General features: G+C 40.9%; 1 protein-coding gene across 3 annotated transcripts in view; it reads right to left on the bottom strand.

The window, feature by feature from the left end:
- ston2 (stonin 2) overlaps window positions 1-14,137 on the bottom strand; it is a 92,242-nt gene extending 78,105 nt beyond the window's left edge. Inside the window, exon 1 of one of the 3 annotated variants that reach the window (XM_052011017.1) lies at window positions 13,962-14,137. The gene's annotated coding sequence lies outside the window, so the exon portion shown is untranslated. Of the gene's footprint in view, window positions 1-13,509; window positions 13,611-13,961 lie in introns of those variants that run through there. The other 2 variants (XM_052011023.1, XM_052011032.1) reach the window with 2 other exon arrangements.
- Between the last annotated feature and the right edge of the window lie 4,220 nt (window positions 14,138-18,357).

An 18,357-nucleotide genomic window follows, 5' to 3' on the forward strand; every position in this document is an offset into this window, starting at 1 on the left:
GATTACCCATCATGAAACAAAGAGTCAGAGAATCACTCGATGGAGGATACCCAGGCTCCAACCTATTTTTGTACCCACAGTATTCATGTGGCTACCTTAGTTTTCTGGTCAGTGGTGAGCCCCAGAATGTTCAATGCGAGGAACTCAAATGGTAATGCCACTTAAGGATAAGTCACTTTAAAGGGTGGCACAATGGTGCAGCAGTTAGTCCTGATGCTTCACACCCCTATGGCCCCAGGTTTGATCCTGTGTAGGTGTTTGTGGGAAGTTTGCACATTCTCCCTGTGCTCTGCTTTCCTGTCAATTACCAGTGTAGGTAAGTGGCATGAAGGATCAAAGGGGCAGGGGGTGGGGGGGGGGGTGGTGATGAACTAAGATGGTTTGGCCAGGGACACTCCCCTGAGGAACTCCTGTAAGCCGCAATTACTAAAATGCTATTATTTGTGGGCAGTCACCCTCACCTTGCCATTTCAGCTCTCTTCTGCCAATCTAGGCCAAGACAGAGTTCTGGAGCAAGGGTCCAGAGAAAACCCACACTGAAGATTGGTTACCAATTTATTGCAAGTTCTGTTTGATGGCATTGTGAGTGAGTAATATCCATCATCACTTTGATTAATAGTAAATTGATGGTGTGTTATTAACTGGACTGGATTTGTCCTGCTTTGAGTGGCTAGGCCTACCTAGGAATTATTTTTACATTGTCAGATAGGTACTTCTGTTAGAATGGTACTGAAACAGCTTCTGTCAAGGAGAAAAAAAACTGTCAAAAGGTTGCTTCTCAGAGAGATTATACAAAAAACAGAGCAAATTGAACGTTTTGCCAAGGTAAACACTAACAGATAGACAGGGGCAATGCTGATTGTAGCTAGCATATCATACAACTTTGCACTCAATTTGATTAAACAATCCTTGCACAGCAATATACAAGGTGCTTGAAAAATGCTGCTTGAACTGCTGAGTGTTTTCAGTATTCTGTTTTTATTTCAAATATATAAAATGCTATGGGCATTGCTAAACAATATATGCAGCCAGATTTCACACTCCCTGTTGATGGATTATAAAAAGGGAAATTTTAGACAGTAAACCTAGGGAAACGACTTTAAAGACTTCACAATAATATCACTTTTATGCACAAAGTCTGAAAATTTCTTTAAAAACCAAGCATGGAACTTTCCTTCAACATTTTTGATAAAACAAAATCTTCAATGTGTAGAATGTTTTGAACAGTTACCACGGCAAGTTAAAGCATGAATACACGTTATGATTTACAAAGTTATTAGGAATTCTATGCTTATTTAGGTAACAATTTGCAACAACCCAGGAACATATTCTACTTCTCGCAGCAAAACAATGTTACAAAAAATATTCACTGAGACTGTGCATTCCTGGGAAACAAGTTGTTTCATTTGACGTTAGAAATTAATGAACCTACTTCACATTGAGTTTGCGACTGCTATATTCCATCAGTAAACCAAACAAAAACTATCAAATACATAATGGGTAGATTTTAAAAAATCTTTCAATATCAAGGAATTAATTTAATTTCCTCATTTTGTCCTTCCCTCTTCCAAAAGCACGGAGTCATTTTGCAGTGAAATTCCAGAATCCAGTACACATTCAAAATCAATAATAGATGCATAAGGCATGGATATCAGTAACTATGTGAGCATGGGAGATACCACAACCAAGTCTAATCCAATATCAATGATATCCACACAACTTCAAAACAGCAGCAAACCAAAGAATACCCTCTTATTGTCCTTCAACTGCAAGAACACAACTGAGAAAAAGATGAGGTGAGCTTACCGTTCGAAATACAACTCAATCAAGTTATTGTGGGGCAAAAAACATCTGAGCAGTTGAGAGAAACAGAAATGAAAACAAATAACTCAGTAGTTGATCCAAAGACTAAACCAGGCAAACATTCTACCACCTTACATTTTAGTCAGAATTGGTTTGTTAATTAACAAACAAAAAGCTATGTTTTACATATTTCACTTACAGAACTTTGTAAAAATTCTGCAAAATTTAAACAAAATCAGGAAGATTGTAAAGGAAATCAAACTTTGTTTCTTAATGTTTTGTACAATAACAAGTGTTCATGACCAATATGTTCCCGTAACAGTAAAAGATAAGGAAATAATCCAAGGAACCCTGGAGACCAAGGGATAGAGGGTGAGATTCAAACAAAGCATATGGCAGGTTTAGAGAAGCAGGGTGGCCCAACAGGAGTATAGAAAATGCAGGGAAGTATCAAGAGGGAGCACAATACCACTGGCAGATAAAATTAAGGAAAATCCTAAAGCATGTTAAAGGGGAAGAAGGTGACCAGAGAATAAAAGGGCCCATTAGGGATCAAAGAGGCAACCTTTACTTGGAGCCAGATGACACAGACATGGTCTTAAGTGAATGCTTCTCATCTGTATTCACAAAGGAGAAAGATATTACTGGAGAATTCAAGGAGGGGCATGGTGAAATTCTACAACACATTAAAAAGGAGGTAGTATATGTCTTAGCAGGTTTAAAGGTGGATTAGTCCCCAGGTCAGAGGAGAATTACCAGGATGTAATAGGAGGCAAGGGGAGGAGACTGTTGTTCCCCTCCACCCCCACCCCACACTGACCCAGATAGATTTTTAAAAAATATTTGCTGGCCACTGTTGGGGTATCACATGACCCAAGGACAGAAATTGTGGTATTCAAGAAGAGCAACAAAAATAAGGCAATCAATTAGCAGCCTGAGTCTTTCAACAGTGGTGGGGTAGGGTTTATTGGGGGGAAAAGATCTGAGGGATAGGGTTAGTCCACACTTGATAAAGCAGGGATTAATCAGAGGTAGTTAGCATGGCTTTGTTGGGGGAGATCCTGTCTGACCAGCTTGATTGAATTTTGGTACAAGGTGTAACTGAGTACATTAATGAGGGCAGTGTGTTGATATGGTCTATGTGGACTTCAATAAAGCATTTGACAAGATCCCACATGGAAAGACTAGTCCAAAACATTAAAGCTGATGGAATCCAGGGGAATTTGGCAAAAAGGATCCAAAATTAGCTCGGTAATAAGATAAGATATTTATTAGTCACATATACATCGAAACACACAGTGAAATGCATCATTTTGTGTTGCTGAGAATGTGCTGGGGCAGCCCACGAGTGTCGCCACTCTTCTGGCACTAACATAGCATGCCCACAGCTCCTAACCAGTAGGTCTTTGGAACGTGGGAGGAAACCAGAGCACCCGGAGGAAACCTACGCAGACACATTCTCCCCAAGCAACTCACTTGATCAGTCCATCCAACGCACTGCACATTATTTCCTCTCCCTGGAATAACATGGCCCAAATCGTTCATGCCAATCATTGGGCACCCTTCCACGTTAATCCCATCACCCAGCACTCAGTCCACAGCCCTCTATGCATAAACAATTCAAGTGCTCATCTGAACACTTGTCAAATGGTGTCAGCAACCCAGCTTCGACCACTTTCTCAGACACTCACCACTCTCTGGGTGAATCTCCCCTCCATATCCGGTCTAACTCTCTTCTCCCTTACCCCAAAATTTATGTCCTCCAGTTTTATCTACCTCTGACAGAGGGGAAAGGTCTCCTGCAGTCTAACCCATCTATACCCCTCATGATTTTATGTACCATAATCATATCCTCTCCTAATCTCCTCCACTTCAGGGAGAAGAGACCTAGGTTCTCCAATCTCTCCTCATAACCGAGCTGCTCCATCCCAAGCAACATCCTGGCAAATCTTCTCTGCACTCTCTCCAGCACTATCACATCCTTCCTGTGCCTTGGTGATAAGAACTGCATGCAGTACTCCAGCTGAGATCTGACCAATGTTTTATAAAGTTGGAGCATGATTTCCACACTTGTCTATTCAAACCCCCAACTAATGAATGCCTTTATCCCAATATGCCTTCCTAACCACATTGTCTACCTACATTGTCATCTGAAAGGATCTATAGACCTGTTCTCCAAGGCCCCTCTCCTCCTCAATACTCCCCAAGACCCTACCACTCATGGTACATTTCCTAGCCACATTAGTGCTCTCAAAATGCATTGCCTCACATTTGTCTGCCATTTCTCAGGCCATTTCACCAACACATCAATATCTCTCTGCAGCTCGAGATCACCTTCCACAATATCAACAACTCCACCAATCTTCATGTCTTCTTACTGATCTTGCCTCTCACATCCAAGTCATTCACAAACAGCAAGGTTTCTAGCACCAATTCTTGTGGAACACCACTAATCACAGGCATCCCATTGCAAAAACAACCCTCTACCATCACCCTGTCTCCTATTGCCAAGCCAATATTGGATCCAGTTTGCCACTTGCCCTGAATTCCATGAGTCCTAACCTTCTGAACCATCTTCTCATGTGGGACCTTATCAAAGGTTTTACTAAATTCTATGTAAATCACATCTACTGCCTTACCCTCATTGATAACTCTTCAAATAATTCAAATCAAATTGGTCAGACAGACTGATTGGTTGCATCACAGTCTGGTCCAGCAATTTGAATGTGCAGGAACGCAAGAAGCTGCAGAAAGCAGTGACCTCTGCCCAATACATCACAGGCACATCCCTCCCCACACTTGGTAGAATCTTCAAGAGGCTCTGCCTCAAGAAGGCAACATCCAAAGATCCCCATCACCTGGGCCATGCCATCTTCTCACAGCTACCATCGGCCAGGAGATACAGAAACCTGAAATCCCACACCATCAGGTTCAAGAACAGCTACTTCCCTTCAACCTTTCAGTTCTTGAACCAACCAGCAAAAGCTTAATCAACACAGTTTAGCAACACTATGATTGCATTGCACTAAAATGGACTTCTTGTGTTCTAATTGTGTACTTATTTGTAAAAATTGTGTATAATTTGTTTAATTTATGTTTTACTTGTGAATGCTGCTTATATAATGCTACGTGCCTATGATGCTGCTGCAAGTAAATTTTTCATTGTACCTGTGCATACGGCAATAAACTCAACTTCAACAAGATCTGCACTTGACAAAGCCATGTTGGCCATCTTCAATTTGTCCCTGCCTTTCCAACTGATAACTAATCCTCTCCCTCACAATGTTTTTCCCCATCATCTTCCCTCCCACATGTTAGGCTTACAGGCCTATAGTACCAGGCTTTTCCCTACTGCCTTTCTTGAAAAAGAGAACCACATATTCCACCTCCTCCAATCATCTGGTATCTCACTTCTGCCCAGCAAAGACTTTAAAATCTCAGCCAGAACCCCAGCAATCTCTTCCTTTGCCTCCCATAGCAGCCCGAGATAAATTCCATCCAGTCCTAGGGATTTATCCACCTTCAAGTTCTATTTATTTATGGAGACTTGCACTAGACTTTCACTTACCCCTTCACTGAATTTTCCAACTACAAAGTCTGCTTCCTTTGTGAATGTCAATGAAAATTATTCAGTTAGGACCTCATCTACACCCTCTGACTCCACACACACAGAATGCCCCCATTATCCCTGATTGGCCCTACATTTTCCCCTGGTTATTCTTTTGCCCTTGAAATATTTACAGAACACATTCAGATTTACTTTTATCCTGTCTGCCAGTGATTTCTTGTAACCCCTCTTAGCCTTCTCAGTTTTCCTTTTTATACTCATGACAAGCCTCTCCCATCATTAGTTCCCTATACCTGTTATATGCTTCCTTTTATCTCTTTATCCAACCTTCAATATCCCTTGGCATCCGGAGTCCCTTATAGTTGTTACCCCTGACTTTCACCCTTACAGAACCATGTTGGCCTTTCTCTTGTTATTTCTCTGAATGTTTTCCACTGTGCAGATGTAAACCTACCTGCAAGTAGATGCTCCCAAACTACCTTTGCCACATCCTCCCTAATGAACTTGGCTTACCCCAATTTAAGACCTTAATTACTGGCCTATCCCTATCCTTTCCCATCACCAACTTAAAATATAGGGAGTTATGGTCACAGTGTCCAAAATGATGCCCCACTGACAGTCCCCCCCACTTGACCAGCTACATTCCCCAAGGTACAGTAATGCTCTTTCCCTGATTGGTTTATCTACATACTACATCAAAAAAAAAATCTCCTGGACACATCTTGAAAATTCTGCCCCTTCCGAGCCATTAACACCAAGGCAATCCCATTTAATATTTGAAAATTTTAAGCCCCTGCTATAATAATACTACTTTTATTGCATCTCTGATTTCTACCTAAATATCTGTTTCTTTATCACCTGTTGATTGTTAGGAGGTCTGTAATACACCCCAAAAAGTGACAACAACCACTTTGTTTCTAATCTCTATCCATATGGCCTTGTTTGAGGAGCCTTCTAGGATATCCTCCCTCAATAACAAAGTTATGTAATCTTTGACTAATAGTGCAAATACCTCCTTCTCTTTTACTCCGTCTCCCCCAAAAAATCTATACCATGGGATATTGAGTTGTCAGTCCCGTACATTCTTCAACCAAGTCTCAGTGAAGACAACAAAATCATTGACCCTCAACATTGTGTTAGTGTACAGTATATGCACTACAACAATATGAAAGGCCTGCGACCTCTATCACCAAAAAGATGAGGAAAGCACAAGCAAAGAAATACCATCACTTCCAAATTCTGCTCCAGTTGAGACACCATCTTACTGCTCTGTCATTACTGAATCAAAATCCTAAAACTCAACATCACTGGATTACTTTCTCCACAGTAACCAAAATGGTTCACCACCTTCAAGAGCAATTAGCAACTGGAAAAAATGCTGGCCTTATTTCCCTGAATAAACACCATTCTTTTCAGAATTAAACATCAAATTATTGGATTACATAGTGAAGAACTTGAATATACCACACCAAAACTACAGTAAGAATTTGAATTTTGCATAGATTCATTGAACAAAGTTTTTTTTAATAAATCTGACTAATTACTCATGTTGAAGATTCTTTCAAGTGAGACAGTGCTACATTGTGACGATGAGACCAGAGTTGACTTTTACTTCACACTGGGACTAAAGCTTTTAGTGCAGCCATCGTGACAATGACAGAAAACATTTATGATGCTGGGCCCTCAACACTTGAAACTTCCTACCATAACTTAAAATCTACAGAGCAGTCCCATTACAATCCATCAGTCGGTTCAAATTTTGATCAGTGGTACCTTTGAACATGGGACAAGGGACAGAAAGTTTTTTAAAAAATAAATACATTTTAATTTTAAATTCACAGTAGCATAGCAAATTACAGCAAAACTGAAAATTATTTAAAAAAATCTAAAAACAGAAAATATTGGTGATACTCCTCAGGTCTAGCTTCATCTATGGAAAGAAAAACAGTTAACATTTTTCATCAAAGACCCTTCGTCTACGACAAAACAATTGCATCTCATGTTCCGTTAGCAAAAATGTACAGATGATCTGGCACAAGTTTATAACATCTTTGAAAACAGGAAACAGAAGTTTCTTGCCCTTAACTCCAGACCATTTGTTAACAGTGGGTGGAATTTCCCAAAGGAATAATTATGTAGAATTCCCTGAAGGCATCCAAGCCACTGAATACAAATTGTGAAAGTTTAATAAGTTAACCTAGCTTCTGAACAATAATTAATTTAACACCATTTACTTCCATTAGCCATAGCCTACCTACAGTGATTCAAACATACTTCCTTCCATTTGCTAAGCACAATGCTGCTTATCATTCACCTTTATATTTACATCAGCCTCATTCCAGCACTGTACATTTCTGAACTTCACACATCCTTTGAAGAGCTGTGGATTGTGCATGATGCAAACTTAACCTTACCACTTATCAAACCCCCAAGCTTCGTATCTATTTTATGACCCATGTTGCCGATCAGACAAAACTAATTAAATTGCCAACCTCTCACTCCCACTCCTGAAAAGCCTAAATATCATCCAGTATAGAGCAACCCCTTGACTGGTATCTCATCTGCCGTGCATACCTTTGTGTACCATCTACAATGGAGACTGCACGAAGGCTTCCTCAATAGGGTCTGCCACTTTGAAGGACAACAGCAGGGGTACGTGAACAGCACATGCAAGCTCCTTTCTGCCTAGGAAATATAACGCCATTTCTTTATTACCCTGGAATTTACTGCCTAACTGCTTTGTGGGAGGTGCCTTACCACAAACTCCAGCAATTCAAGGTAGTGACTCCTCATCGTCTCATGGAAAATTAAAAATGGTCATTAAACGTTGCTGCAAGACTAGCCTGATATCATGTTTTGTGTCAAACTCAATTATATCAATGAAAAAAATCAATTAACGTAATTTGAAAAAAATGCACAAGGATATGCTACAATAATACTAATGGTATAATAACACAGAGGAATAATTTTGAATGAGTAAAAAAAGTATTATAATCAAACACTCATCACACATCCCTCAGATTTTTATTTCTATTGACTTTCAGTACATTAGTTCCCCATCTTGGAACATTCGCGATGTGAAAAAAGAATGATGGCTTTAAGGGAGTACGTGGAGTAGTAAACCACTCAAAAGAACAGCTGCAAGTTGAGGGAAAAAAAAGGTAATGTATTGATAATTGTATCCACAAAAACAAGGTGCACCAATGAAGGGATGGAAGAATGTTTCATGTGAAAAATATGGAAGGTGCCCAAATGCCAATTATAAATCTCTAACAACTTTGTAGCACTATTATCATTAAGTATCGGAGCTAGATGACAATAGTATTCTGAAAGTTGTAGATAAATGTCACAAAAGTTCCATTAGTTCATTAAAAATGATTCTTGTTTTCATCTCCCCCTACAAGCTCATTCACCAGTTGTAATACATTTATGAGAAAGGCAACAATCTTCAAACTAACTGTTGGTCTCAGAGGAATCGTTTCCTGACAGAAGAAACAGACAAGTTCTTTTTTGAGATACTGTGGGTATAAATTTATAATGCCAATATCATGTGTCACAGGTTAAAGATCAAGCTCACTTTCTCTGCTGGCAAGACACCCGACACCACATGCTCAAGCTGCAGTAAAAGTCCTTAGCTCACACCAAAACGCACTTGCAAAACAGTCTTGCAAAAACAATATGGAAGTAGCTTCAACCTACCACGTTGCACAGGTCAGTTGTCAGATTTTGAAACTTTGTTGCTGCTAGCAATAAGTGTGATCTCAGCAACAGTGACAATTAAAGAATTAATTGGAATTTTTTTTTCCCCACTCCCAGTGTCTCTCTCTCTCAGGTTGCTCAAAAACAAATCTTCCTTCCTTTGACCCTGCAGTTCATGCATGCCAATTCAAATTCATTTAGATTTGTTACTCAAATAGTACACCAAAACCAGCAAATATTTACATTCTGGAAACTTGAAGAATCAAAATGAAGAAGGTTTGGTATTTACACTACATCAGTTTTTTGATTACTTGCTTATTGGTGTAAACAAGACCACATCCAAAACTCAAATATATCCAGAACTCTGGGGCGACATACAATCTGCTAGAGGAGGAGTCCACAGATGCTGCTCAGCCTGCAGAGTTCCTCCAGAAGATCGTTTGATGCACCATACTCCAGCATCTGTGGTCTCTTGTGTTTCCATATTCAAAACTCTATTGCCCTTATTCTAACTCACATTCACGTATCAACACTCAGCACCCTATGCTGGGTCCAACACTACAGCATCAGTTTTAAAATGTCCTCCTCCTTCTTCCAGATCAACAAACCACAACAATAATCTGCTCACTGATGGCCAGTTTAGATTTCTGCAGACCACTTGGCTCCAGACCTCGTTACAGCCTTGGTGCAAAAATGAACAACAGATCTGAATTCTAGCGGTGAGGCAAGAACCACTGCCTTTGGCATCATGGAGCCCCGACAAAACTGAAATCCATGCTGGAGTCATACCCTGCACAAAGCAAGACAGCTGGTCCTTTGACACTTCCCTGAGGAATCTGCTGATGTCCTGGGGCTCACTCAAGGTCAATCATGCCAGCCCAGGATACCAATGAAAGAGTTTCTCAGGACAATGTCAAAGGTCCAACCATCTTCATCTGTTCATCAATAACCTTCTTTCCATCACAAGTTTAAAAGTGAGAATGTTTGCTGCTGTTTGCATAATGTCCAATTCCATTCTTAAGTCAGCAAATGAACCAGTCCAAACCTACAAGCAGCAAGACCTTGACAGCATTCAGGCATGGACTGAAATGTCTGATAAAAGTCACACTACAAAAGTGCCAAGCAGTGACCATCTCCAACAAGGGTAACTACCCACCCACTCTTGATCTCCTTCAATGGTACCGAATCCTCCACAATTAATGGTGACCTCTTGGCTAGAAGCTTATTACAAGACCCGTGGATACAAGAACAGATTGGAGGCTGAATATTCTGCAGTGAGTAACCACGTCCTTAATCGCCAAAGATCATTCCACCATCTACAGGGCACAAGTCAGGAGTGCAATTAGGATGCCTGGATAGACTCTGCAATAGACTCCAATTGCCTGGATGAGTGCAGCTCCAACAACTCTCAAGCTCAACACCATCTGATACACAGTAGCCCACTAGATTGATAACTTATCAACCACCTAAACTTTCACTACTCCCGCACAGGGCTGTTGTGTACCATCCACAAAAAGCAATGCAGTTACTTGCCTAGGAATCCCGGAACTCCACACCCAATAGTATTGGAGTACCTTCACCAGCAACAGCTTACTTCTACTGCCTCAAGGGTCACTGGGAATTGGCAATAAACGTTGGCCTTGTCAGATACATGCACATCCTAAAAACTGAATTTAAAAAAGTTGCACTCTCACATCTCCTCTTAAAGTGATTCCTTAAAACCCACCTTTTTAAATCAAGCTTTTGGTTACCAGCCCAAATAATTCCTTATATTGGTAACAAATTTTGTTTGAAAGCACTCCTGGGAAGTGCTTTGGATGACATTAAAAAGTGTTATATAAATAACGTTAATGTCATCATGAGGTGCATTCCCAAGAATTCAGCCTATGCACAAGGTGTGTAACCATTATGACTTCACCATCAAGGTTGATATCAGAACAGATCATCCATGCTCCATTTTGGGATAAATGCTTTCCCACCTTCACCTCACTCAATTCAACTATAATTCTAAGATGCAGCCATTAAAACAAAACTACACATGTAGAAATATGCACTTAAGGAAAAAGACTCAATAGGACAATTTAAAACACTGAGAATTCAAAAGTATGGTTATATATTGCATTGCTATTACTATATTCTGCATCTGTGGACATTTAAAATTGCAACAAATGGATTAATTTAAGCACTTAATTTCCATCTTTACTGGTGTGCAAGGATGTAGAGTGAACATACTGAAAAAAAGAGCACTCCAATGTGAAATATAAAGAAAAGATAAAATATCAGAGTGTTCATTCAATCCACACAAGCGTTGGATTGTATAATGCATGGGCCTGTCTTTGGAAACCACCTTGTAGCTGTGAACTCCATTTGCTTGTTGTGAAAAAACCTACATTGCAGTACTGAAAACAAGGTCAATCCCCCTTGTACTCAGGAGAATTTCAACTGACTGTCACAAGGGAGATAAATTAGAGCTAAAGAGAATAGTGATAAAATTATTCAACCCATCTCTGCAGAACGAAAAACCATACATTAAAGGGTGGGGTGGCCAAATGACAGACTAATTAAGCAAGTGGAATACATGGCTTAACCTACTTGAAGCTTATTTACACTTCACTTTTAAGGAGGGAGTAAATTCCTAAGACATTAGAGTTCATACACTAAATAGCACAACAGATTTTTCTTTAATGCATATTTCATTACAATTCAAAAATATATGATGTGCATCCCTATAGGATTTACTACTTTAAAAAATAAACCTCTGCAAAACATGCTGGCTGGTTTAGGATATTTAGGAACCTGTGAAATAAATACTGCTATTACACAATTTTCAGGGGAAAAAACTTATAAGAAAAATTGATTAAGGAAATTGCTACAGTTGATGAATGGTACTCATTTCCCATTTGCTATGTTATAATATGTTTCAAGCAGAGTGATAATGCACTGGTTTCTATTTAGTTACTATCTTTATGTACATAGACAATTGTGTTTTTTGTTATTCCTTCAATTGTTGTCTTATGAAAATAGTAGGACCTTGACAATTTATTGTATTCACCTTGCAGAAACAGCTGTCAAAACACAAGAGAATTGCAATTTACTGTTACATAATCCTACGTGATAAAAAGATGTCCATGTTTTTCTGGCAATTGCTTTTGATACTGTCATATTATTTGAGCTGAAACATTCCTAATTTGATGACGAGGTTTCTGTTCCCATGTATTTTTTTCATAATAAACATTAATCTACCTCAATTTTCTAATATTTCAGCAGATTTTTTTTATTTTCAGTACAATGTTCAAAGCTGAAAATATACAATGCACTTCTATTTGTTAAATCACAGTATTGATAAATTGTTGAAAAGGTGAATGTGGGTCTTGTCACCACAGGAAGCAGTTGGCCAAAAAAATAGTAAAGTGCTTAAGCAGAAAACATAAGCAAATTAAGAAAGGAATAGAAGTAAATGATGGGAGGTGGGGAGAGATGGGTGGAGGTTGGCAGTAGAGACATAAAGTTTATGCAGAACTTGTACATCAGTGTGAAGCAGCTGCACAGAAAAACCTATTTCTGTCCATTTTTTGTAAAATTCTGCATTTCTCCATCTAAAAGAAACACAATACATGGTGTTATCATTTTAACAGAATACCTCTTTTGAACATAACACACCACAGGCCTGTGGAAGCTCAGTTCATTTCAGGGATCAACAGATTTTTCAATATTAAGGAAACCAAGAAATATTGGGTTTGTATGGGAAAGTGGTGATAAAGTACAAGATCTTATTTTATAGTGGAGCAGGCAAGAGGCCTGTTCCTACTACTATTTTTTTTACAAAATAAAAATATCTCAAGTGCTCCACTTGAAAGAAAACTTCTGCATTTCTATACATCAACAACCATTAAGCTCCAAGCAATCTATTTTATATTTCACTTCGGCCACTGCACGGAAGTGATCCATGCTTTCTATTTCAGCAACTTTGCAAAACACATTTGAATTGGAGCACATAAACGTGAATCACTGAGGAGGGGAATGAGGGCTGAACAGGGTTTCATTCACTGTTTTCCCACGTATTTCCACCACTGTCTCCTCATCTCCATTCAAATCATTGCTAATATCCCCAACAGATATATGTTTTAAGTCTACAGTGACTACAAACCCACCTTCACTACAGAGAATTACACAGCTCCAATGACACTGAAGTTCTCAGAGAGGCCAAATTAACCCAGAAAGGCACTTCCAAATAATATTCAAATTTTTTTAAAAATCTTGTTTGATATTACCTCCACTGCAGCAATATCAGTTAAATTTATTTCCCAGAGCACAGACAATAACGACGAAGTTAAAGTCATAATCATCTCTGAAGACTTCCACTTCCTGTTTTTAGAAATCATTGCTGCATAGTACACATCACCCTTCAAAATAATAGTTAAAATTTAACATGAAGTTACCATTTTCGTGCAGAGGTTCATCATCTCACAATTGCCTATTCGGAAACTTGATTATCCAGCCTTGTAGTTTCCCCAGTAGATCTGTTGCATTGCTTAGTTCCAATTCATTTTGTTAACTACCACTTTTAAATTGTTTAAGCCAAGAAATGTACTTTTTATATTGCTTTGAAAGATAAAGACTGACAAGCAAGAATCAATAACCATTTTTCTAATGAATTATTCCTTGAAAGTGATTTTAAGCTAACGTGCAGACTCGCGTGTTGAGATCTTGATTGTTAACTCCAAATATAATTAACTTGAGAGAAGTTCAGGAGTTACCCAAAGTTGAGCCGAATACAGAAGGTGGGGCACTAGGACCGCATCCTCCCTCGGCACACACCGTGTAACCTGCTCCCGCAAACAAACAGATAAGAGAGGGTGGAGAAGCAAATTGTTTTCTCCGTAATATTTACCTTGATTGCAGCATTTTAACATCCCGGACTCCGTCGTCACTTACGGATAACTGAAGGTAAACCTTATGCCCACATCAGCTCACGGGAAAACCGTTGAACAAACCGTCCCTCAAGACATTTCAAAAGCGGAGCGTGCGCCCCCCCCCCTCCTCCCGCGCTCCAACCCCGCACGCGCCGCCCGTTGCCTTGACTCCCGGCAGCCGAGCCCTCTCATTGGTGCCACGCGTTCCGGTCCCCGATTGGTCAACGCATTGCCCCGGAAGCCCATTGGTCAATTGAGCCGGGCTCTCTGTTTTGTGATTGGCCAGGCCGCTGCTGCTCGCCTGATTTGTCGATTGTTCAGCCAACCGTTCTCCCCTCAACCCCAATAACCACCACCACCCCAAACTTACCTGGTTCAGGTGCGTCAGCTGAATGACTTGGAATGGGATTGCTGAGAAAGATTAGTATTTACTCTTTCCGGTGAGTGGTCAAAGAAGAAAAACAAATGTGAATTTAGGTGTTAGTGTATGCAAATAATAATTTCCCTTTAGTTTGCGCTTTTATACCGAAAGCGTTCCATGGTGCCTCATCAAACAGAAAATCGACATTGAACCACAACAAGAGGTGCTGTTGCAGGGTCTCGACCTGAAACCTTGACATTTCCCTTCTCCCCACGGATGCTGCTGGACCCACTGAGTTCCTCCAGCAGATTGTTTGTTCCTCCAGATTCTACCCTGGAAATGGTGTTGGTTTATTATTGTCACTTGTACCGAGGTACAGTGAAAAACTCGTCTTGCGTACCTTTCATACAGATCAATTCATTACACAGTGCATTGAGGTAGTACAAGGTAAAACAATGCGGGATACAGGGTGAAGTGTCGCAGCTACAGAGAAAGTGCAATGCAGGTAGACAATAAGGTGCAAGGTCATAAGGAGATGGATTGTGAAGTCAAGAGTCCATCTTATTGTACTAGGGAACCGTTCAATAGTCTTATAACAACAGGATAGAAGTTGTCCTTGACCCTGGTGGTATGTACTTTCAGGCTTTTGTGTCTTGTGCCTGATAGGAGAGGGAAGAAGAGAGAATGTCCGAGGTGAGTGGGGTCTTTGATTATGCTGGCTACTTTACTGAGGAATGAGAAGTTTTGACAGAGTCCACTTTCTGCAGGGAGCTGTCTCCACAAAAGGAGATGTCAGAGCAGGAGATCAAAATCCTGATCAATAAAATAGGTTTAAAGGAGGTTTCACAAAGGAAAGAGTAGTAGAAACAGTTGGAAGGACTTTAGGACTACAACCAGTAGAACATAGAACAGTACAGCACAGTATGGGCCCTTCGGCCCACAATGTTGTGCTGAACCATATGAACACCTCCTCTATGATCAATCCAACCCTTCCCTCCTGCACAGCCCATATCCCTCCATTTTTTTTTACTTCCATGTCTAAGAGCCTTTTAAAGGTCCCTATTTTATCAGCCTCTATAACCGTCCCCGGCAGTTTGTTCCAGGCACCCACCACTCTGTGTAAAGAACCTACCTCTGACATCTCCCCTGAACATTCCTCCTCTGACCTTAAATGGATGTCCTCTGGTATTGGCTATTGCCGCCCTGGGGAAAAGGTGCTGGTTGTCTACTCTATTTATGCGCCTCATAACCTTATACACCTCCATCAAGTCACCTCTCATCCTGCATCATTCCAAAGAGAAAAGCCCTAGCTCTTGCAACCTTTCCTCATAATACATGTTCTCTCATCCAGGCAGCATCCTGGTAAATCTCTGCTGCACCCTCTCAAAAGTTTCCACATCCTTCCTATAATGAGGTGACCAGAACTGAACACAACTCTTAAGTGTGGTCTATCCAGAGTTTTATAGAGCTGCAGCTTTACTCGTGGCTCTTGAACTCAATCCCCCAACTAACGAAGGCTTGCACACCATATGCCTTCTTAACTACCCTATCAACTTGCGTGGCAACTTTGAGGAATCTATGTACTTGGACCCCAAGATCCTGCACGCTGCTCAGAATCCTGCCATTAACCTTGTATTCCAGCTTCATGTTCGTTCTTCCAAAGTGTATCACTTCACACTTTTCCAGATTGAATTCCATCTGCCACTTCTCAGCCCAAATCTGCATCCTGTCTATATGCTGTTGTAACCTACAGCAACCTTCTACACTATCCACAACCCCCCAACCTTCGTGTCATCCACAAACTTACTAACCCGTCCATCCACTTCCTCATCCAAATCATTTATAAAAATCAGAGTAGGGGTCCCAAAAAAGATCACTGCAGAACACCACTAGTCACTGACCTCCAGGCAGACTACTCTCTATCTACTACCACCCTCTGCCTTCTGTGGGCAAGCCAATTCTGAATCCACATTGCCAAGTCTCCATGGATCCCATGCCTCATGACTTTCTGGATGAGTCTACCATCGGGAACCTTGTCAAACGCTTTACTAAAGTCTGTTTACACCACATATACTGCTCTACTTTCATCTATTTGTTTTGTCACCTCCTCAAAAGACTCAGTTAGGCTGGTGAGGCATGACCTGCCCCTCACAAAGCAATGCTGACTATCCCTAATAAGACTAAGCTTTCCAGTAGCTTGCCCACCACTGATGTAAGACTCACAGTTCTATAATTCCTAGGATTATCCCTATTATCTTTCTTGAACAAGGGAACAACATTAGCCATCTCTGGTACCACTCCTGTGGCCAGGGAGGATGCAAATATCATCATCAACGCCCCAGTAATCTCTTCCCTTGCCTCCTGTAGTAACCTGGGGTATATCCCATTCGGTCCCGGTGACTTATCTATCCTTATGTTTTTAAGAAGCTCCAACACTACCGCTTTTTTTAACCTCAACATGCTCCAGCATATTAGCCTGTTCTATAATGACCTCACATTCGTTAAAGTCCCTCTCCCTAATGAAAACTGAAGCAAATTATTCATTAAGGACCTCCCCTACCTCCTCTGCCTCCAGGCACACGTTCCCCCCTTTATCCCTGAGCAGTCCTACCCTCACCCTAGTCATCCTCCTGTTCCTCATGTACATGTAGAATGCCTTGGGGTTTTCCTCAATTTGACTTGCCAAGGCTTTCTCATGTCCCCTTCTAGCTCCCCTAAGTCCCTTCTTAAGCTCCTTCCTGGCTACCTTATAATTCTCAAGAGCCGTTACTGATTTTTACTTCCTAAAGCTTAAGTATGCTTCCTTCTTCCTCTTGACTAAATATTTCACCTCTCTTGTCAACCATGGTTCCTTTACACTGTCATCCTATCCCTGTCTCAGTGGGACAAACCTATCCTTAACTCCATGCAAGTGTTCCCTAAACAGCCTTCACATTTCTTCTGTGCATTTCCCTGAGAATATACCGTCTAATACCGTCATAATTAGCCCTCCCCCAATTAAAAACTTTCCCATATGGTCTGCTCCTATCCCCATCCATGGCTATGCGAAAGGTCAGAGAGTTGTGGTCACTATCTCTTAAATGCTCACCTGAGAGGTCTGTCACCTGACCAGGTTCATTGCCTAGTACCAGATTCTGTTTGGCCTATCCTCTAGTCAGCCTGTCCATATACTGTATCAGGAATCCTTCCTGGACACACCTAACAAATTCTGCCCCATCTAAACCTTTTGCACTAAGGAGGTGCCAATCAATATTAGGAAAGTTGAAGTCTCCCATGACAACAGCCCTGTTATTTTTGCACCTTTCCAAAATCTGCCTCCCGATCTGCTCCTCAGTATCATGGCGGCTTTTGGGGGCCTGTAGAATACTCCCAATGGAGTGATCACTCCCTTCCTGTTTCTAACTTCCACCCACACTGACTCAGTAGACAATCCCTCCATGATGTCCTCCCTTTCTGCATCTGTGACACTATCCCTGATTAGCAATGCCACTCCCTCCCCATTTTGCCTTCTTCCCTATCCCTTTTGAAACATCTAAACGCCGGAACATCAAGCAGCCAATCCTGCCCTTGTGATAGCCAAGTCTCTGTAATGGCTACAACATTGTAATTCCATGTACTGATCTATGCTCTGAGTTCATCATCCTTATTCTTAATACTTCTCACATTAAAGACATTTCAACCCATCCGACTGATTGCGCTTATGACCTATCCACTATCTATCCTTCCTCACAGTCTCTCTGCATAATGCATCTACCTTTACTCCAACTGCTCCATCATCTGACCTAACACTCTGGTCCCATCACCCTGCCAACCTAGTTTAAACCCTCCCCAACAGCTCTCGCAAACCTGTCCGCAAGGACATTGGTCCCTCAAGTTCAGGTGTAACCTGTCCCTTTTGTACAGGGTCATACCCTCCCCAGAAGAGATCCCAATGATCCACAAATCTGAAACCCTGCCCCTTGCACCAACTCTTCAGCCATGCATTCATCTGCCATATCTTCCTACTCTTACCC

The sequence above is a fragment of the Pristis pectinata genome, chromosome 1 (assembly GCF_009764475.1).
Source record: "Pristis pectinata isolate sPriPec2 chromosome 1, sPriPec2.1.pri, whole genome shotgun sequence".
In the NCBI taxonomy this organism is placed as follows: domain Eukaryota; kingdom Metazoa; phylum Chordata; class Chondrichthyes; order Rhinopristiformes; family Pristidae; genus Pristis; species Pristis pectinata.